This window comes from Clarias gariepinus, chromosome 2 (genome assembly GCF_024256425.1).
Source record: "Clarias gariepinus isolate MV-2021 ecotype Netherlands chromosome 2, CGAR_prim_01v2, whole genome shotgun sequence".
NCBI lineage: Eukaryota > Metazoa > Chordata > Actinopteri > Siluriformes > Clariidae > Clarias > Clarias gariepinus.
Window position 1 is genome coordinate 28715562 of NC_071101.1, and position 23050 is coordinate 28738611.

Consider the following 23050-nt stretch of genomic DNA (forward strand, 5'->3'; position numbering starts at 1 on the left):
CTTGGGACCGGCACTGCATCCAGTGGCTGGGGTTTGGGCACTGGCTGGGAATCAAACAGCTTGTCATACAGCTATTTTTTATCTAGCCTTTTGTGTACATAGAACTTTTGGAAATGGGATGAGCTTCAAGGAATCTGTTCCCTCCTTTCTTTGGCCACAGTGAGTGCATTTAGAACTCTGTGGCTTTTAACTTGAGTTTCCTCGACAGCGTGCTGCCATTGTTATCTATAACTCACTGCACTTAAATCCAGGATTGCTGCCCAAGGCCACATAACCCAATTACACAGCCAATCAACCAACCATGCAGTATTCCACAAAGTTCAATCTGCCGAGGGTTTCTTATAGCTTACAGTGTGCAACCTCTGGCACTATCATAACTGAATAGTGGTGATTTAATCCACAGACGAATTGTTCATACTTTAAGGAATAGATACATACTGGGAGGTCCGATGTCTTAATAAGAACTGGGCCACTACAAGAAGTGCACAGCCAGTATGGCCCATAGGTGTAATGAGTGCCCAGCCACTACTTTAACATGCCAATCTATAAGGACCATCATCTCTTCATGGAAAACTTCTAAATGTTTTCCACTCGAGGATACTTAGACTGCTGCTAACTTGGCATCACAATATACCTCCTCCAGGCCCTAGAGGCTTATTGCTCCCATTGAGTGATGCTGTCAACAACTTTCCAGTCAAGCTTATTTTTGAATCGAATACTTATTTAATTTTTTACACTAACCATATGTCCTTTTTCAGTTTGTAGCCTCATTTTTTATTTCCTTTCATCATTCAGGTTTTTCCCACAGCCTTTAAACCTGTAGATTATACATTCATTCTTCCTGTCACATGCATGCAGATTAAATGGGAAACTTGAAAGCATAATTCAACTACTGAACAAGAACCTGAGCATGTTTTTACAAACATGTCTGAGTTCAATAAAAAGCTGGCCCTTATTGGATTCTCCATGGCAAAATAAAATCCTATTAGGAGTTTGGCGCCTAGAGTCAGACTTATCGGGATTACGCATCCTCAAAAAAGCTAAATCAGAGCTGCAAGAGCAAGATAAATCTATTTGACTAATGGTTCCATTGACTTTACCTGTAACTTAGCAGCTTTACCTCACTGCCAAGTGAAGTGAAGTTTTTCCAACTACAGTAGTGGATATCAGTGTTGCAGTAGTGGTGCCAATAGCTAAATACAGAAGAAGCCATAGTTGCTTCTAATGCTGCTAATTGCTCCAATAACTAAAATATTCTTACTATTAGCCTCAAACTGCATAATAACGTTTTTGAAAAAAAGCAACTGGTGTTTAAGGTGGGTTACACAGTTGGCCATTTTTATTTTTGAATCTGTAAGGGTTCAATACTGTGAGTTGTGAATTACTACAAATTCCCCTGACTTTTTTCCCCTACCCACAGCAGTCATGCACTTTTCACTTTTTTTTTAATAAGAGGTGACTGAAATGACTGTCTTGCAGCATGAATAGGCTTTAGGTTTGAGATGTCTTTTCCTTTGATCACTGCACTTTCTCCCACAGACTAGACCTCTGATATTAACCTCAGCCCACAACTCTCTAGCTGCTTCCACTGCTATCTATAAACATTTCAAAGCTTCTACATCAAGAGGCTTCACACAAGCTACAGATTAATTCTCGAGTCTCTCTGATCTGAGTTTGAGAGGATTTTTTTTTTAAAGGTAGAGTAGAGTAGAGTTCACACAAATACATATATTTTTTACTCTTTTACACATAGTCACCTACATGTGAACAAAGTGATTTACTTGGAAAATTGGATCTTAGTAAATATTCACAAAAGCACTCTGGGAAGTGCCTGCTCCTGTAATGTGTTTGCAAAACTTGTGACAAAGGTTTATTATTTTAGAAAATTTGTCACATCCTGATTTTTTACATATTACTGATTTTTTTTTGCGTATTTGTGACACATAAATGCTTCATATCATTAAACGAATTTTCAATAATTACACAAAGATAACCAGAGTAAATACAAAATGCATTTTGTAAATGGTAATTTCATTTATTAAGATAAAAAATCTATCCAAACCTGCCTGGCCCTATGTGAAAAAGGAATTGCCCACCCCAACAAGTGCAATCAAGCATTTGCGATAACTGGCAATGTCTCTTTTACATTGCTGTGGGGGAATTTTTACCCCACTCCTTTTTGCCGAATTGTTTTAATTCAACCACACTGGTGGGTTTTTAAAGTGTTTTAGAGTTTAAGGAGATGGCCTGTTTAATGTCATGCCATTTAACAAATCACTAGACTTGCTTTAGGTAAAACTGTAATGTACTAGGTTTTGCAGTGTCTTAAAAAGTATACAAAAGAAGTGATTTAAATTGCTTTCTGATTGTGAGTACTCTTGTGAGACAAGAGGAAGAAACCTTGAGAGGAACCGAACACAAAAGGGAGCCCCTTCTTATTTGGGTTATATAGTACTAGACAGTGTGATTATATGTAAATAATCCCCTTCTGTCACTCTGTAAAGTAAAAAAATGCAAGAGTGGCACCAGGAACTAAATTACAGTTAAATTATCTATCTATATAAATCTTACTATATCATACTACATAAGTCTATTTTTTGAGATTATTAACAGTTTATTGATAAAGACTTAAGCGTGAAACAGTATGTGACAATTGTGGCCCTAAGCCATCATAGCAAATCGTATCGTTTGCAGGCCATCTTCATGGTTTAAGTGCATCGTTGGTTTGTCCATATGGGGCCATTCTTAGCAGCAAGTGGTTTCCAAGTGATGAAAACTCCAGCCAGAATTAAGGCATCAGGATGGATTAGGCAAGTCCAAGGGACAAAATGGGTCAAGATAAATGGCATCCCTGGAGTAGCATGTGTAATCAAAACTGATATTGACTGATATAATTTAAACTTTTAGTGACTGATTCAATTTTTTTTTTGACAAAAAAGAGAGTGCACATATTTTAAATGGAGAAATTGAATGTGAGATAGAGGATGGTAGCAGACGTCCAGGTGGGAAATCTTTCAATCATTGCAGATTCACATATTAATACGTTCATCTGCTGTTTTTACTGGGAACCCAGGAGAAGACAGCTCTTTTTGCTTTGACCCATCATATAAAGTCAAATATGATTTGCACAGGGAAGTTCTCCGCTATGGCTAATGGTGTAGGTGAAATGTATCTAATCTTTTATTTCTGAAAAAAAAAATAGTGATAGTTAAGCTATCGTCCTGATCCTTAAACAAAATTGAAAAGGTTTTAATCCTAAACAACCTTTTAAAGCACTTTGATGAACACTATACAAGCTGGTGACTCCAGCTGGTGACTCTAGTTGGTGAGACCGAAAAACCATGCTGCTGGTGAAATTAATTTGGGGGGTGGCGGATAAATCCTGGAGTTAAAGTGAGCCTGAGGTTCCCTCTTTCTTACTACGTCACAGAATCTCCATTTAAATATTCTAAAATCTCCCTGTCCATAACCCAGCAACTAGACATAATACATTAATAAAATTTGGTATAAAAATTAAGCTTTCTCTGATGATAAAATAATTAAAAAAAACAATTCTTCTTCTCTCTGTTTTTAACTATATTAAATAGTCATAAACAATAATAAAATTTAAAATGAATAACATTCATTTTGACCACTTTAAAATATGCCAAAGAAAATATATGTTTTATTAAGTAGCCTTTTGTAATGACTTTTGGCTTTATATGCTGCACACCCTGTGAGTGATTTCTAATCCTAGTAGCATTAAATTAAATTGAACACGCACACATTCATTTTCCTTTTCCTGCTTTCTTTAGGGAATATGGCTCCCTACAAAGTAGCCTTCAGCAAAGTTTAATGGTGCTGTTAATCTAATATGGAGACAAAGGTTCAGGTTGGAGTTGAAAAAAAGCTATGCCTTTAGTCTTAGAAAGACATGCTGTGCCACACTTGCTGCTGACAGTGAAATATAGCTCTCTCTTTAATGACGCAAGCAAGACACTACAGCAAGAACAAAAGGCCAAGAGCAAGTTGAGCTATACTATTGTAGTAAAATGTGTAAAAGCCCATAAACTGTGACAATAAACATGACCTATTTGATATTTCTTTCTGCTGACCCCTAACCTCAACTCTTAACTGTAAGCCAACGCTATACAAATAAAGTGCTCAGTCAATGTACCTATTGCAGAACTATCCTGGTTTAAAATGTAAACATTACAAAAGAAATTTTACAAAAGCAAATACTAAGAAGTACAATGTCATGTCAGTTTTACATAAAATATTAGGAATTTGATCTTTAAATCGGACACCCGGAGGTACAGACTCTCTGCCAAAGTGAGCACATTTTATTAAAAATAGCTTTTATGGGCATGCATTTAAGATAATTTGATTATTTTTTCTAAACTTTTTCAGGATGTTATTGCCAGCTTATTTGTTCCAGCCTAAGTAAAATGATTTTCCCATTGAAAATGGGAAATAAATCATTCCATTGCTACCTTCCTCTATCTCACATTCTATTTCTCCATTTAAAATATGTGCATGCTCTTTTTGTCAATTATTATTATTATTATTTTTTAAAACACTAAATGTTTAAATTATATCAGTCAATATCAGTTTTGATTACACATGCTAATCCAGGGATGCCATTTATCTTGACCCATTCTGTCCTTTGGACTTGCCTAATCCATCCTGATGCCCCAATTCTGGCTGGAGTTCTCCTCACTTGGAAACCGTTTGCTGCTGCTGAGAATGGCCCCTTTGATGTTGAATAGATGTTGGTATACAATATACAGATTGATTTTAGGTTTAACGCAGTTCATCTTCACCTATCAGGAACTTTTGGTTGTCAAATTGTTGTGGTGATGTTGAGTACAGACCCTGGGACAACACTAGTACTGGGTTGTTTTTGAAAGTTACAATTACTTTGCTGAAATGATGTTAAAGGAATACCTCTTGCACTATGTTGCAAAAATGACAAAACAATATTATTACCTAACCTATGGCCTGAGCGGGACCCGAGCACTTCGCGCTTATCATTGGGCTGCTAGGGAACATGCTGCTACAGTAATACTCATTAATCCCTGGATCCTATGCATCCAAATCTCTGGTCAAGATTTTAAACCCTATTAGAAATTTAGTGGACTGTGTATACATCTTGACCAAAAACTATTTATCATGAAAAAAAAATTCTTGTAATACCATTCTGTCATCCTGGCCTTTTCTTAACATACCTGATTCATGAAGTGTGTGTATCATCTTATTCATAGAGACTGTAGAAGGGCTGTAGTAAAGGGTAAATGCACATTTACCCACCTCTGACTAGCATTTACCCATTTCTGACTAGCATTAATGCAGCTTTAGGAAGTAATTTCTAGAGAGGCCTCGCAACAACTCAGGTTATTCACACTGTCAGATCACCGAAATTGGTCTGAAAAGCCTGAAATTTGTACCCACTCAGCACAGCCAGAGGTGATTTCATATATGAAGTGATTTACTATGAGGGAAAAAAAAACACTGTGCCCTAAAAATTATATGACAGAAATTCAATAAACTAGAATAAATTCCATCTGTGCTTTTCCAAGATGGAGAAATTTATTACAGGTGAAAAAGATGCTGAATTTATAAACATTGCTTTATATGAATCAAGAGTGGACAGTCAGGGCATTTTTAACCATCCGCTTTAATCCTTAAGAGTCATGTGTTTCGTTTGCTTATAGTGCCATAATAACACTATAACACACTTTTAGCTAGCAGTACTAAAATGCTAACATCACTGTTTATAGTGGTATAATTTAACTTTAGCTGTTACTGTCCTTTCTGATGCTAACCCTACTTGGCATGCTAACTCAAGCTTTGTGTACATGAGGGAATAAAGTGCGTGCCCAAGCAGTAAATTAAAAGTATTCTTACTCAATTCATCTATTTAACATTAACATAGCAAATATTCCCTTATTTTGACAAATCTTATATAATGGTTTTTGGTAGGTAAATGTTACCTGGTCCAACCAATCAACCATCACAACCTGGATGAAATTGGGTATTTTCATAATACTACAGTGGCTGAAAAAAACTGAAAACAAAATAAATAAATAAAAAACAAAATAACAAAAACAAAAACAAAACCCAAAACAAAATAACAAATTCAAAACTTAGAACTTCATCTACTTCACTTTAAACTACAGTGGCCGTGAAGTAAAGTGCAAAAAAACAAAAACAAAACTGACTTCAGGGCCACCGTAAGAACGCCATATTTGAAACCCCAATAAAGACAGTACATGTTTGCACATTCACACACACACGAATCTACCGCTACTACAGTACTTCCTGTATATCTTGAATGACAGATGTCTCGACCAATCAGCGGTTAAAATTACATTCGCAAACTATACCTACCTTTTCCGGTTTGTATCTGACTGGCCGAGAAGTGCAATACATATTAACAAAACGGAAAACAAAATAACAAATTCAAAACCAAATTAACAAATCCGAAAACAAAACAACAAAAAACAAAACAACAAAACCCAACACAAAATAACAAATTAGTTTTGTTTTTTAGTTTTGGGTTTTAATATTTTGTTTTTGAATTAGTTATTTTGTTTTTCATTTTGTTAAGTTGGTTTTAAATTTGTTATTTTGTTTTGGGTTTTGTTATTTTGTTTTCAGTTTAGTTTTTTTTGCCTTTAGTTTTGTTAATTTGTTTTGCACTTCAGGGCCACCGTATAATACCCACTGAAATACAGAAACTACAAATATATACAGAATACCACTGTCCTACAACTGTCTAGACTGGTATATATACATTCTTCAATTTGAAATTAATAAGACACACAGTGAAGCCTTTGTAATGTTACCGATACACCACGAAGCCCTCCTCCTGTAGTGAACTTGAATAAACAGTATTACCTCCTGTGTATAGTATTCTATAGTTCTATATGATAGTCTTCTATCATAAATGTTAAGCAAACATTATACTTACATAAAGCCTAATCAAAGCAACTAATATATTTTTGTCCAATAATATTATATTCATATTATTAATATTACATAATATATACATATAAACACTATGTATATATAGCGTATTAGGATATCTATATGTATAACATTGGACCAACAATATGTCAGTGTTTGCTATACAAGTACCACTGCATTATTTCCTACCACAGAAAAAAAAAACTCTGAGCATGGACAAAGAATGAGCATGATAATATGAACCTGTGATTTGCTATGAAATCGGCACTATTGTCAACACACCTGCTAAAGATAATCGACACCTTCTGACCAAACAGATTTGAAATCAACAATGCAATTGTATAATAACCAGACTTCTTAGAATAGACCTTAAGGGGTCAGTGTAAAATAGTTGGATTGTTTAGTCTGATTTTTATTGTGTTTGGTCTCTATGGAGGCCATCACACAAGACAGCATGAGGTGGAATGAGAATGTTAGCTTGTTAAGTGGAGGACTGAGGATACAGTTAAGTGGCTTAATGTTTGTTCCTGTTTATTCCTCTCATGCCCATTACTGCCAACCACTGCCAAAATAAAATACATCACTAAGCATAAGTACAGGGGATGAAAATAACCCTTAAACTGAGGCACAACTCTGACATGAGCTCAAGTCCTTTTATAGTTAGGTTATAGTATTTTATAACCTTAAATAAACTAGACAATTTTATACTACATATCATCAGTATTTATGTTACTATAATGCAGTGATCAGTTCATAGAGAGATTTATTTTACAAACTTATTTTATGCTAACTAACTTAGATGCGCATTGGCTCTCATGTCTTGGTGTTAAATAGATATCCTGCTGCGATCAGAAGACTGTGGGCCTATTGTATAAGTGAAAAGAAGTATACATGGCATGTAAGACCCAAATGTGGTTCAGGGTTGCATATCATGGCCAAAGTCTTGTCTTTAGAGCCCCCCTCTCTTTTATTTTCACTTCACCAAAGGACAATGCATTTTTACCATGCCATAAATCAGACTTCCTTATGGCACCTCAGTTTAGGGGCATGTCAATGAAAAATTTACCATAAGAAAAGGGCCTGGGCCTGTGCATGCTTGACGCTGTGTGGGCCTTCCCACAACTCTCGCACAAGTGTTTTGACCTCTCGATTGCAGGGGTTTGGAAATGCACTGTTTTCCTCCCCCTCAATGGGTGGCTCAATTTAAAACTTATTGTGCTCCCTTTTGATAACTCATCAACATAGACAGGTATTGTGCATTAAGAGGAAGTAGGATTCAGCGGGTGTAAAGTGCTGAAAGTTTTCTCTGAGAGTACGTTTGTGAGAGTACAGTAAAGCTGAGACAGGTGAACGTGGGCCTTCTTCCAACCTGGAATGCTATAGACAGATGTTAAGCATAAGATATTTTCTCATTCCTCTCCTCAGGCTGAAAAAGTGCAAGCGATAAATGGTTTGTTTGCTTTCGCTTAAGTTCAAATGGATTTCTGAAAAAGCACAGCTGCTCATAAATGTATCGTTCAGACTTGCCTGAAAGCTGAAAATCTGCTGGAACAGAAAGACCCAGGCATCAACAAGAGACCACCAGTGAAGGAGACAAGCAGTGAAGTAAAGTAAATTCAGTGCTTTTATGAATTCAATGAAAGCGGAAAAAAAGTTTCGAAGTTTAAGCCCTAATAATTCCAATTCAGATAGAAAGTTTAGAAAGTCTGATTCAATAAATAAAAGCAACAATTTAGCACCTTAAATTTATGTGGTTCAGGATATCAGGTTATGGTCCTTCCAGGAAAAACATTTAAATAATTAGCAAAAATAAAAAGCACAGAAATGATTGGCGCTTAAATTATAAGTGATTATTGAAAAATTAATTGTAATGATTGGCACTCAAAACATAATCCTGAGCTTTCAATAGTTTAAAAAATTAGGTACATAAGCACCCTTATAGTACTCATCACTACTCATGTTGGGCCATAGGTTGCACTTTTACGGTTTTAAAAATTAATTTTTAAAAATTTCAAATTAATTTACCCAAAGCCTCTGGCCCTTTGTTCCTTCACTACCTTCTAAAGACTGCCTAGAGGCTACAGAGCATTCTGACCGAGTGAGCTCCTTCTCCATGTTTGACTTTTAGTCTGATACAGGATGTGGGGTCAGTCTGGCCTAGATGAGTTCCTCTTTCTTCTTAGCAGCTGATCAATTCAAGCAAGAGGTCTTAGTTCCTTTGCTGCTCTTCACACTGCCAGATTTGTCTTTTCTAATGTGCTTGGGGTCAAAGGAGCTATGATAATCATTTGAGGAGTTTATTATAGCATCCTAGCTGGAGGGGGATTATTTAGTTTTTCAATGGCAGATGTTTTAGCCACCTGCTGAGATTGAATGGAATTTGCTTGGGTGTTTTTGTACATTTTTATATTGTTACATTATTTTTTATAAGTTGTAAAATACATTTTACCATGTAATAGAGTAAAGAAGTGAACAGAATCTCTTACCTAAGAACAAACAATGACTGTATTTGTTTTAATTCATTTTCCAATCATTTCACTCTAAACCTTTTAGTCACATCTGATCTTGGAAGTTTTAATAATGAATAAATTAAGGTCTTAGAGCAGACATGGAGGCTATATTTTGAGTTTCTTTTCTGGTGATGAAAAAAACAGAGAGGAAGAGAAAGCTAAAAGTTGTGGATCATTGAACATATAGTGCTGAGACCCTATTATTGTGTATTCAGGCCTGACAAGGGAGAAAGATTTCAAAATGCTCTTTTCTTTTAAACCATCCAGCTGGAAAGCATTTTTAAAGAGAGAGAAAAAGAAATTGTGTTTATTCTTGGCATAATGAGTCGCTTTCCATTTTATGGTTATCAGTGATAGTCATTCATAATAGCTCTTCAGTGAGCAATTTATTCTACGTGAGTCTAAATGAATATGCAGACATTGCACAACTAGGCAATGCTTAAAAGCAAATAAATGGAATGGTAACAAATAGGTCTGAAATGAAAAGTAATATGAAATAAACTCATACTGGTAGAGTTTATTCCTGTTTCTGTTTGAAACATTCCAATACCTTTTCATTGATTTAATTGAACCGTGAACCTTACAGATACAGTTGTTCACATCAGGTTTAATAAACAAACAAGAAACAGTGATTGTTTCATTTCAAGTAACAGCCTCATATGAACCCCAGTATTGTGAAAACCTTTCAGCAAAATCCCATAGAGCCATAGTCCATAAAGTGTCCAGACACTAGCTTAATGGGAATTTGATCAATAGTGTGAATCATTTCGAGTCTGAAAGGGAAAGTGCAAAATAACAATGCACTATAGTGCGCTGGGCGATGCTAGTATCCTAGAGGCAGAGACTATTTTTATTCAGGAGACAGGAGCTGAAATGTGGATAATCAGTATGCTGGAAGACAAATGTCCTTTCCATTGCATGGAGACACATAACATAGTAAAAGCCTCTTCGTTTCTTTACTGGCACTATCAAGCTTTAATTTGATTTTAGAAAGCAGCACTTTAATCATCTGTGATAAACTCACATGGTTGGAGAAATGTGCATTTAGAAACAGATAAACTGAATTATCTGTAGCTATTTGGAAGGAGGGTGATCATTAAAGCTGAACACAACCCAGAAAAATGCAAATAATACTGGTCTGAATTTATAATAGATCCAGGTCTCTTACAGTGCTATCACACCTAAGTTTATTTTGCTCTGATTCAATCCACTTGTTGAGTTTGTAAACCCACATTCAAAACCAGTCACAGAAGGACTTTTAGCAAGAAAAGACATACAGTATAATAATGTAACGTCCTTTAAACATCACTTTGGGTCCTTAGTAAATGCTTCTAAGTCGTTCTGAAATGCCTCTGAAACATAAATGTTGTTCTGTTCATGGCTAGCTACAAAGCTAACCAGCTTCTAATATAAAACTAAATTTCAAATCCCCCTTTAACCCCTAATCACATGAAACAAGGTCTTGTACATCAAAACATGCTAGATTTCCATTTAATGCTATTTGGGATTTCACCCCAGAACCCAAAAATGATCTGATATTTTAAAGAAAAATAAGTAGAAATATAAAGTACATCTTATAAGTTTCTCAGGACTGTCCACTACTTCTATTCTCATCACCTTTTGGCTACATAGAACCAGGACGATTTTAAAACTACTTTCACCCTCTCACTAGGAGGCCCGTACCAGAGTTCACAGAGATCCTTTGGATTGAGAACATTTTTTGGGGGGTTCTTGGTGCAGTTGTTTTGTTCCACACTTAAGTGCGATTAATGTGTTCACAATGGACAAAATGAACCACACCAAGAGGGAAAACAATTTTTTTTTTAATTGAAATGGATTAAGGCTAATTGGTGTAAAAACACCCTTAGACACCTTTTGATTTGCCGTGATGAGTTCTGTATTCAATGAAATTTTATTTGAACAACATGATTAATTATTATAAAACAAAGAAATACAAAAATAATTGTCCAAATACACTAAATAAGTCAAGGTACAACTTCAACGACTTCAAGTTCTTCAAATGAGTTTAAGTACTGAAGTACAAACATAATTAAATACGATACGATAGAAAGACGACACCTCACACCACATACATATTTTGTTTACTGAAAAAAAATACCAAGAAACATTTGCTAACATCTAAATGTAGTTGCTGTCACATGCTGATTGCGGATTGGTTTGGTCTGTATTAGAGAAAAATATGCTAATACCTGTTGGCCTAGATGAAATAAATCTTCCTTTATGAGCGATAAAGCACAAGAACTAACAGAAAGCTCCCTGAGACTTAGCAGAGGTCTCCATCTCATCTGGATTTAAATAGCTTTTGACCTTTGCCGTCCGCCAAAAAAGCAGAGAAAAGTCTGGCAGGTGTAAACAGACACATATCCATCTAGGATCTGATAAACATTTATTAATTCCATTAATTATGAAATGTAACAGAAATGTGCTGTAGTAGAATTTGCCTCTGACCGATCTGAATTAGTTTGAAACCCTCTGATATTATAATATTCCTGGTGTTGAATGAACACAAGCTTGTTTTTCTTCTTTTTGCTCTTAAAGCAATATATTAACTTGGTGATTGACAGCAAACAATGGCAGGTTAGGTAAATTATTTTACACATAAAAAACAACAAGCACCTATATAAATATTTTGCTATATACATATCTTGCTTTAAGCCTGAGTCTTAGTGCTACTCAGTTGTACATGTTATAAAAAATATTTCAGCTTATATCAATACTGAATGATAACTATTATCAAAATGTACAGAAACAATATTAAATAGAACCGGATGTCAGTGAAAGAAAGAAAGAAAGAAAGAAAGCCTAGGCGGTTATAGTGAGTGGCACAAATGAGTTGGCATGTGGTTGCCAAATGCTGTAAATGTGGAGATTCTCGAGCCAAATTCAGATGACCCTTTTGTTCTCCATTTCAATAAAAGCTGCAATCGTCTGATCTGTATATTTTAAAGAGAGGCAAAACATTGCCATAAAGAAATAAACTCCCCCAGTAGGGCTTTATATAATTATATAATTCTTAATGCTTGCAAAATGTCATTTGTTACCGGGTTTCTGCATTCAGCATATATTATTGGCATTCGGATAGCTGCAGCGTGGTGAAAATGGAAGCCCATTCCAATATCACAGGCACGGGTCTTGCCACATGCTGACAAAAAAGCTGCAATTGTCATAGCTGACAGCCTGAATTAGGATCCCAGCTTACATCCCGAGGCTTTATTGTCCTGACACGCTCACTGATTGGACTGTTTGAAAGTCTCTTCCCATGTGACTTACCCCCTCTTCCTCTAAGGGTGACTGATAAACAGAGTGTGTTTTTGCATCATTTTAATTTTATGATTGCAATAGGTTTTTGACCTCAATCTTATTTAATCATTTCTAAGCTGAGAGAAAGATTATGGGAATGTGGATTATGCTTTTAACAGGGGCAGTTCAGTGGCATCAGAAGGTCAGCAGGATCAGCATTTTCCTCCATTCCCCACAAAGAGACGTGTTTGTGCCATATTTTAAACACTGATACAGTGTCCACTGAGGAACAAAAAACGCTGTCTTATGCTATCAATTATTTTTACATCACTATTCCAAAGATTGGAAGTCAGGTGTGGGGGAAAATATGACTGATCACAGAGGCGCAAACATTCAGAATGTGCTTCTGCATTAAAATCGCATTGATAATTTAATTTTGCCTCCTAACACACTCGTACGCATAGAAACTTCATGTAAATGTACAACTGTCACTAACAGACAGGACTCCAGGACATTCCCTACATCACCCCATGCCACCTCGTACCATCTGTAATATGCAAAGCTCCCTACTGCTTCAATCTGTCCACTGGCCAAATCTGCACGAGTGCTCTAAACCCACATTATTATTTCATATCTAATTGCATAGTAACATGCTGATGCTTAAATCTGACCATAAGAGATACACAGAAAGATTAAAGATATCTCTGGTCTTTTACTGTAGAACAACCATAAGTAATAAGCAGCACACCACTAAGACCATGCTGCTCTTAGGAACCATGGCCTTAAATGTTGACCCAGAAACCGTCCTCTTACTTGTAGACATGATCCTGACCCAGATCTCTGTACAAGCTTGTTGAGTGGAAGAGTATAAAACATTACACTGTATAATATATAACATGCTTCTGTAAGAATAAACCATGTAGGAAGTGCTTAAAGCAAAGGGTCTTTGTGGTTAATTAGGCTGTTTTCTTTTCCGCCTGCTTAAATCTCCTTTTTAAAAGGCAGCGTAAAAAGTGAGCTGCTGTATTTGCTGAGCAATTAAACAACACAAGTGGGTCAGGCCTCTACATTGGCAGAGCGGGCGTGTGCGTGTGTGTGTGTGTGTGTGTGTGTGTGTTTTTGTGTGTGTGAAAAAAAGTGGCGGATGTACTTAAGATTTTGCAAATGTGCAAATGTGAGCACGTATGAGATTGTCTCCCAGGTTGATCTCTCTCTCTCTCTCTCTAACACAAGTTTTCAAAACAGCAAGATGCCATGCTGTGCATATAATAATGTGAACAACTAAATCATTGCCTGACATTAACCAAAACAATGTCCCTTTGTTTTTGTTTTTTTCTCTTCATCCATATCCATGCCCTCCACCTCCATTCGTTCTTGTAAAGAAAGTAAAGAACACCTTCGGTTTCCTGACCTAACACACACTGGTCAGCTTTTCTCAAACATCTGTCACCCAGAGGTTGTCTAGAGTGCAGCCAGGCAGCCTGGGAAGCTCAGGAGTGGTTTTGTGATGCGCCTCAGTCCGCTCTCCCCCCTCCCTTGTTAGCCCCTCTTCACAAGAAAGAGGCAAGAACAAGAGGCCTGCCAGAGGAGCCTGAGAAAACAGAACTCCTTTGTCCATGGCTTCCCTTTTGCCCTTTTCAATGTCCTATTGAGGTACATGATCCTTATACTACTTTCCTCCACTGCTGATCAACTCAAGTACTTAAATCAGCACTCAAAAACTACCAACTTACTGTAAAACCTTCTTTCTGCAAGTAGAAGACTGAATTGGATGGACCACACTATCATAACAAGCTTTTCCTTATGCACCAACATCTATGTCCAGTGTTTTTATAATTATACAATGGCTAGTAATAAACATGGAATGCAAGTTAGCTAGATGTGTGGTTTATGAAGCCTGAGGGCCCAAAGCATGGGAAACCCTGGATAGAGAGTCAACTCATTGCAGGGCGCAAGGGTGCACCCTCTTATACATTACTGGCATTTTTAAAGCACCAATCACCCTACGGCGCATGTCTTTGGAGGCTAAAAACTGGAGTTACTCACTGTAAAAGAAACCCACCAAGCACGGACAAAAAACACACACAAACAAACCAAACATTTATACGAGATTTGAACCCCTAACCCTGGAGGTATGAGGCAACAGTGATAACCCTAAGCCCAAGGCTTCCTTGCACAAAAACAAACCAGGATAATCCTTAATCCTGGGCAGGGAACAGAAAACTACAACATAAGGCATGATGATTGAAACAAAATTTGGGCAGAATTTTTTTTTAATAACTAAGAGGAACAGAAAAAAAAAAAAAGCAAAAATAACAAAACTTAGTGTAGGTAAGACATGGAACTGGTGAACACATTGAGGTAATCAATCAATCACAAGCCAGAGCAGAGACAGAACTATAACAGAAGCAAAAACAACTTAAGAAAGATCTTTTCAACCTTAGAACCGCACAATGCAAAAATGTGTTGCACTGATTAGCATAGCTAAAGTAATGATGAATAATAACTAAAAAAAATAAAATGACTATGCACTGCTGTCTTTAAATTAATATTTTTAAATAGAGAATTTGCAAGGCATAATCTGTGTTATGAATGATGGATGCCGTCAAGATGTTTTCTGCATTTTATTTTCTAAAATGTAAAGCTATGGACCAATGCCAGGGATGATTTTTGGTGGGTGCATGACTTTTTGGATGCTTTTTGGTGGGGGTTTATCAAGAGGTGTAACTGCAACAAGTTGTAAACTGTGAGAGCTCTGTGTATCTTGTACACTTAGTACCACATGTCTCACTTCAAGAGAAGAGCTTCCTCTCCAAGACAGACTCTTAGAGAAGAGAACAAGCCTCTATTTGTTCTCAGTGCACTTTTACAACTCTTGTGAAAAAGCAGCTATGTGGGAATTTATGTGGCAGGATTACAAAGAATTAGTTTCTTAAAAGATTCCACCTGAGAGCTTCATAACTGATCTGGGGGGAAAAAAAAGAGATTAACATATTTATAATCAACAAATTTCTTGTTTAGTTTCCTCTTTTAGTGTTTCTCTGATCAATTTGCATTTAGCTGTAGAGGGAGATGTTAAAGTCTCACAAGAAGGGAAAAAATCAATACCCATTAGACTTCCTCATTATATAGGGTGGGTGAAAATTTACTAGGCAATATTTAATAGCTATAGAACATGAAGTATTACTAGAGCACCACCCCATGGTGCATCACCCCAGTTTGCTTTTACTGTGTGTGCGCGGTTAGACCAGCATTTTCAAGGACACTAGCTGGAACGATGAAGAATTCATGAATGGCCTCCAAGAATCCAGATCTAACTCAATGTGAATTTTTTCCTCTTTTTCTTCCTTCCGCTGTGCAAAGAAGGAGGTGTACAGGACAAAGCTTCGCACACTGGAGGACTTGGAGCCACAAATTAACAGCAATATCCCAAACAGTTCCATCCCCGGCTGTTTGAAAAAACTGGTTTACGCCACTGGTGTCTTCGTTGAAAGCAAAAGATTTGACTTAATTTTCCCATGTAATAAAGAACATGTACAACTTGTTTTAATAAAGTTGTAAACTGTATTACCAACATTTTAATGCCTAGTTACTTTTCACCCACACTATACTTCCAGAATATGTGTGTGTGTTTCTCTCTCTCTGTCTGGATGGGTTTCCTAAAAACAATCCCCCAAAAATATGCCAGCGCATGTATTGGCTGTACTAAAATTCCCCTAGATGTAAGTGTATTTATGCATGGTGACTGGCAACCCAGCTTGGGTTCATGCTCCAATATCCACTGTGATCCTGATGCAAAACTCTTATCCTATTGTCCTTATTGTCTTTATTGTCATTATTATAACCCCAGGGTTTCGGAAAATTATATTCTCTCTCGCTATTGTCCATCGGTGCTACAGTTGGTCTAACTGATTAGTCTTGATTCATGTCCTTATGATAAAGAAAACAACTTTTTTTTAATCTATTAAACAATGCCATGAGTCTTTCTACAGCATTTTGACGAATTCTGGTTGGGAGAATCGATGTGAGAAAGACTGCTAAAAAGCAATATGACGCAATTTGTTAAATTCCTCAGAGGACTTCATTATGATATCACTCAAGCCAACAGTGTCTGTGCGATTGTATGAGGTACATTGTTCTCTTTTGAAGAGCAGACACTCTACAGCCGGTGACTGGCAGACGGCACAAGGCGCTGATGATTCGCTCTGCTTGGCGGCAGAATAGCCAGCATGCCTCGCCAACCCACGAAGTGGAATAAGTGACATTCATATCCAACTAGAACAGTGGCTCTTCCTCCTACGCCATGGTCCTTTCCCATGGGCTCTGAGCCATTTTCAGGGTGGATCTGCGATATCTCTCACCCTTTGCACAGTGCTGTCTTTGCCATCAGCATCTCTGAGAAATAAACCACACATGATTACTGCATTCCTTACCAAACTTCACACACACACCACTCAATTCAGTGACAATTTTCTTGATACTGTAATTCTACATCGAAGACATCTTTCCTTAATTTTTATCACAGCTGAAGTTAATAAAAGTCACAGTTGACTAAAACATTTAAGAAGCAGCTGATGATAAAGCCCTGTGTCTTTGCTGGAGGCCAGTAAACAATGGCCTGCCGCTCGTCATTTACACTGTATTAATTGGATGATTAGTGCTAGTCATGGAATGCAGTCTGGTGAGTGTGTGGAGTGTGTTTGGGTGGGCAGAGTGTGTGTCAGGCTCCCTTCGTGAATAAAAAAAACTGACTCAAGAAGACAAATAGGGGGAGGGTGGGAATGTTTTTTTCAGAGCAGTGATTGTTTGGCTGAAGAATTATTGTCTGAGAAAAATAGCAGGGCTTTGACATGACCCGATTAGCATAAAAAAGCCAATGAAGCACAAGATATTTATGACACTTGCAGTTATTGTTTAACATTTTGTCTATTAATCATTTATCTATAATATACCACATGTTGCCATCATATACTTTTTTTTTCAACATAAAAAGTATCCTGGAGCAGTGTCCTCTCCCCTTAATTTAAACATGTCGAAGCTTTTTTTCAGTGCATACTTCACAGCTAACTATTGTAACACTTTGTTTAACCTGTTGCTGCTGTAACACAATACTTTCCCTTACAGGATCAATAAAGTCTGCCTGTCTGCCTGTCTGTCTGTCTGTCTATCTACTTTGCCCACTTTGTAATGAGTCTGGTGTTGGCTAATTGGTGTTGTACTAATTTTATCTATAGACATCTTCAGCAACATGTGACAGAGAAGCAGAGGACACAACATTCAAATCATCATATTAATTGTCTTAATGCCAATGATGAATGTACCAGCTTTATTTGTTTTTCGATGTCTTAGCATCTTTGGTTAAGCTGTAACATTAGCTATGTTTTATGTATTCCTGAATTACCACTGAATTAATCGATGCTGTTGAATAAAGTTTTTAAGTGTTAGTGTTGCTAGCATGTAAATATGGTTAAATATTTATAATTCACCATAAAGCACAGGAAAAATGCAGTTTGACATAAACCACTTGCATAATGTATCACTAGTTTATTAGACACTGGATTTGGGATGAATCACTGGCACTATTGGGTCAAATACTATTCTGAAATGCTTGAGCAATATTTTGCTAAATTGGACACTTTTATTGTGATCCACTCAGTAGGGCTGCAGGACTTAACATGTACTTTCAAATGTATTTATCACGGCTGACAGCAAATAACTAGACAAATTACCTCATTGAGAAGATGTTTGCAAATATTTATTTAATTACCTCAAAATTATTACAAAAATAAAAAAAACTTAGATTATTGACATTTATTATTAATTACCTTGACATATATCAATGTCAAGGTAATTAATAATAAATTATAATATATATTTTATATAATTTTATAAAATTTTATAAATGCATATATAAACATTATATTTATATTAAAAATAATTGTAAAATACATATTGTGATTTAGATTTGCAAGTAATTAACTGTGAAGCACTACCACTGATGCATTTTGTGTATCGTTGATAGACACAATATCAGTAGATATAAGATGTACTGTAAACACATAAGCTGTCATTTTTATCTTTAATATTATACACAGAATAGAAATGGGGGGGGGTTAATTTAGTTGCATATTGCAATTCTTTTGTGCGACAATCCATGTACCGTCACATCGACTGAAAAAACACTTTCTTTTAATAATTTTTTTTTATTTATACGAGTTTGCATTTAGGATGATAAAACATTGCAGTTCCTCTATAATCCTACAGGTGTACTTTAAACTGTTCACAAATTCACTCACTCATCTTCTATACCGCACAAGGCAGGGTAAACCATGGACAGGGTGCACACACACTATGGGCAATTTGGGAATGTCAATTAGCCTAACCTGCATATCTTTGGACTGTGGGAGGAAACCGGAGTACCCGGAGAAAACCCACCAAGCACGGGGAGAAGATGCAAACTCCATACACACAGAGCCGGAATCGAACCCAGACCCTGGAGGTGCAAAGCAACAGTGTTAACTACTACACCACTGCACTGCCTGTTCACAATCTGGCATAGCAAATAATTTGCTATGTTTTATTTAGAATTGTAACAAAATGTAATAATATTAATATATATCTGACTCTCCTTTTTCTTTCTTTTAAAGTTAATAAGAAAAAAATGCAGCATATCATGTTACCAAGTCCTTTGTCCTGAAAACTCTCCCTTGTTGATAACCTTGCATATTAGTACAATGCACTGACACCTGAGATTCATTCCATCAATTTTAAATAAGAATTTCCTTACAGGAACCTTCATTATAACTTGTGCTTTTTTTTTTTTGTTAAACAGAAACTTGGATTCTAATCTGTTTATTCTGAGGCTATCAACATAGCCTGCACATCTGTGAATAAGTTGTCTCTACAGATAATAATTAAAAAAACAAAAAAAAACAAAGAAAAAGCACATTTATATAATGGTTGAAATATAACCTGCCATTTTGTCAGAGGTCAAGAGCTATATTAGAAAAAGAATCAACACCAAACCAATCAGATTTAAAAATTCATTAGCTATAGTATAAAATTATGTTAATGCATGTATTTTGTGTTTAGGGCTAGATTTATCCAGGTTACATTTATGTAGTCAGTATATGTTCTACCTTTTTGTGTGCACTACAATCTCTCTAAACTAAAAAAAAAAACGGCTGACATGTAATTAGGTAAGGATGAAAGTTCAGATATAACTCGGGTTTAATTATTCTGGAAGACAACCAACAGTCAAGCGATTTGCAAACAATGTGAAACAGGCAGACTAATCAAACTCTGTGGTACACACAGAAACAGAAAGCTTTTTAAAGACTGATACACAGACACAGAGCTTTTACCCATGTGCAACAGGTGTGTGTGCTCAGTGTCCTTACGGTATATACTGAGTGTGAGGGGAACCACTTGTGCACAATAGGTAGTCTGGTGATCTAAAAAGTGAGAGAATTTGTTATCCTGAAAAACTATGGTGCAGCTTTGTTTGTAGTCAGTGCTGTGGTTTGGGAGCTGTTGATCCCAGCTTTGGTGCAGCTAGTCAATTTGATCAAAAAAACATAACAAAACAGTTCACTTTGCATGTGCATATTGGTTATATGTTTTATTGTATGTTATGTTATCTTGATGTTTGTTCTTTGTGTCCATAGATTTTAGAGAGTAGCAGGTAAAACGATGCCAAACAGTGTTTCAAAATTCAAGGACACAAATGCAGTAGCGCTGAGATATTAAGCCCAATCAGTTTCAAATTAAAGTCAGATGAAATGTGAGATGTTGTGGAGTTTATTCATTAAACATGTATTTGTCATGTAATTGTTGACATTTGATTTATATCACTTGACAATTATTCCCATCTACTGTATTTTATGTTATGTGGTCATGCGCCACATAACATTTATCTGGACAAAGTCCCACCACATAGACGTCTTTGGAGCCATAAGGTTATAACAGAGACCAGAAGTCCTAACCTCAGGATGGGAACTATGAGATGTAAGTGGAGACAGCGAATGCAACAGCTGGATCTACACAACATGTGGATGTTACCACTCTTGTACTGTATATGAGGTGTATAATGGTACAGTACACATATAACCTTGATAGATGTAATAAACCCAAATTCTATTGGCTTAGGCAATACTTTTCAGTACAGTAAACTCTATTTTTATGAACTATTATGTTATGTCAGCTTTCCTTATTTACAAATAATAAGTTTATTGTATATAAGGTGTTGTATATGGTGGTGCAGTGGCTTAGTGGTTAGCCCTGTCACCTTGCACCTCCAGGGTCTGGGTTCAACTCCCGGCTTGGGGTCTGTGTGCATGTTGTTTGAATGTTCTCCCTTTATGTGGTATACTTTTCTCCCACAGTCCAAAGACATGACTAACTGGCGATCACAAATTGCCTGCAGTGTGCTAATGTAGAAATACAATAAATAAATAGGTAATCACCATTGGCTTCCATGGTCCCTAGTTGGACAGAGGTTCCTACATTGATGGATGATGGATGGTATATAATATAGAGTTTGAACAGCATCCAAATCACATAATATACAACTTCACAGAACGTATAGTGGACAATAAGACAGTACTCACTCACTTAACATCTATACCACTTTATCCTGTATACAGGGTCGCGGGGGGGACCGGAGTATATCGCAGGAGACTTACGGCACAGGACAGGTTGCCAATCCATCGCAGGGCACACACACATACATACACACTCACACGCTCATTTACATGCTACAAACCCGGACCCTAGAAGTGCAAGGCGACAGTGACAACCATTACACCACATGCTGCCATAAGACACAGTATAAGATCTAAAAAAATACTGACTTGAGGTGTCCAAAAACAAACAAACCTTCTGGACCGGAGGAAGGTTTTTCAAACAGGTTTTCTCACTAATTACCACATAATTCTTTTTTTTCTGAGGCCTCAGCTTCACCCATTGTTTTTTTAATTCTCCAGAGCATTTAATAAGTAAAACAATTTAGAGACAGCACCTTTAAACATGAATCCGTAAATACTGCAGTAAGGCTGTTACTAATGACATACTATAATAAAAATCATTATAATACAAATAATAATCATAATGCAAATAATAATAAAGAGTGAAGGCGCGCGCTACACATCCGCGTGCACCTGTATCATGTCATGTGTATTCATCGGCCGAGCGCGTGTCCGTGCAGCGCGAGCTCTGCCTTATAGCCGTTATTCCGTTATTCCAGCAGGCACATTAGTGTTAAAATGGACCTATAATCCTGATACATGTCCGTCATTATAGGCCAGGGCTGACATCGACAAAGAGGACGAGGACGTAAATGTAAAAAAAACAACAAAAAAAACATGTATAAACATAAATAACATATTGATTGACGGCCCAACATATTAACAGTTGTTTATTATTATTTTTTAATTAAAATGCCATACAGTATTTATTCTTATATGCCCGCTTGAATAAAGAAGATCTGCGTAGCGGCGGCACTGCTTCCTCCTGGCCTTTAACGCTGCGCATTTGTGTTGCCACCTGCTCTCTCTCTCATAACAACCAGCCGCAACATAACGGAGTTACCTGCGCGCTATTGATAACAATAGTATTAATAATAGCAGTAATAAGCGCAAACACACACTGCTTACCTCAAAACGGGCGTGTCGTCCTTCCGTCCTGCTCTTATCTGCTCCCGGTGTAACCGAGCTGGGATGTCTGATCTTGCTTCTCCTGGTTCTCCGTTAACGATTCCAACACCGAGCGGCGTTTCTCCGCGCATGCGCAGCTCACAGCGCGACTGCAGCGATGTTGATCAAATGAGTCTCAGACCACAGACCCATGGGAGAAGGCTGCCTCGCCAGAGGGGTTACACATATTAAAAGCATTCCGTAGGCTGACCAGACATTGTCCGTCCGCACCACATCTCCCTTTCTCTCTAACTCTAGCCCTGAAACAAAAGGAATTCTTTGTTACTGTCAGCATTCATTTTTATATTGGAAGCGACGATGCTGAAAACCCCAACATTAGGCGTCCTAAATGGACAGTCAGCCTACAGTGTATGTCTTAGAACTCTAGGGGAGCCCACAAAGCACTGGGAGAACACACACATGGACTGGAGGCAAGATTTGAACCCACATCCCTGAAAGTGCTAACCTTCAAACAATGTCATGTAGCCTATCAAATGTTAAAAGAATACAATCATTTAAAATGTGTGTGGGGTTTGCTTGTTGGTTTGTTTATTTATTCATTGGTAAATGTATTCAGTCATACAGTACATCTTTCCCAGTTACAGTGGATCCATTTCAAATTGGTAAGGGTGTTGGACA

At 36.9% G+C, this 23050-nt stretch overlaps 1 protein-coding gene across 10 annotated transcripts in view; it reads right to left on the minus strand.

The window, feature by feature from the left end:
• Window positions 1-22545, minus strand: part of nrcama (neuronal cell adhesion molecule a) — an 87971-nt gene extending 65426 nt beyond the window's left edge. For all 10 annotated transcript variants that reach the window (XM_053476905.1, XM_053476968.1, XM_053476941.1 and 7 more), the window contains exon 1: window positions 22373-22545. The gene's annotated coding sequence lies outside the window, so the exon portion shown is untranslated. The remainder of the gene's footprint in view (window positions 1-22372) is intronic.
• Between the last annotated feature and the right edge of the window lie 505 nt (window positions 22546-23050).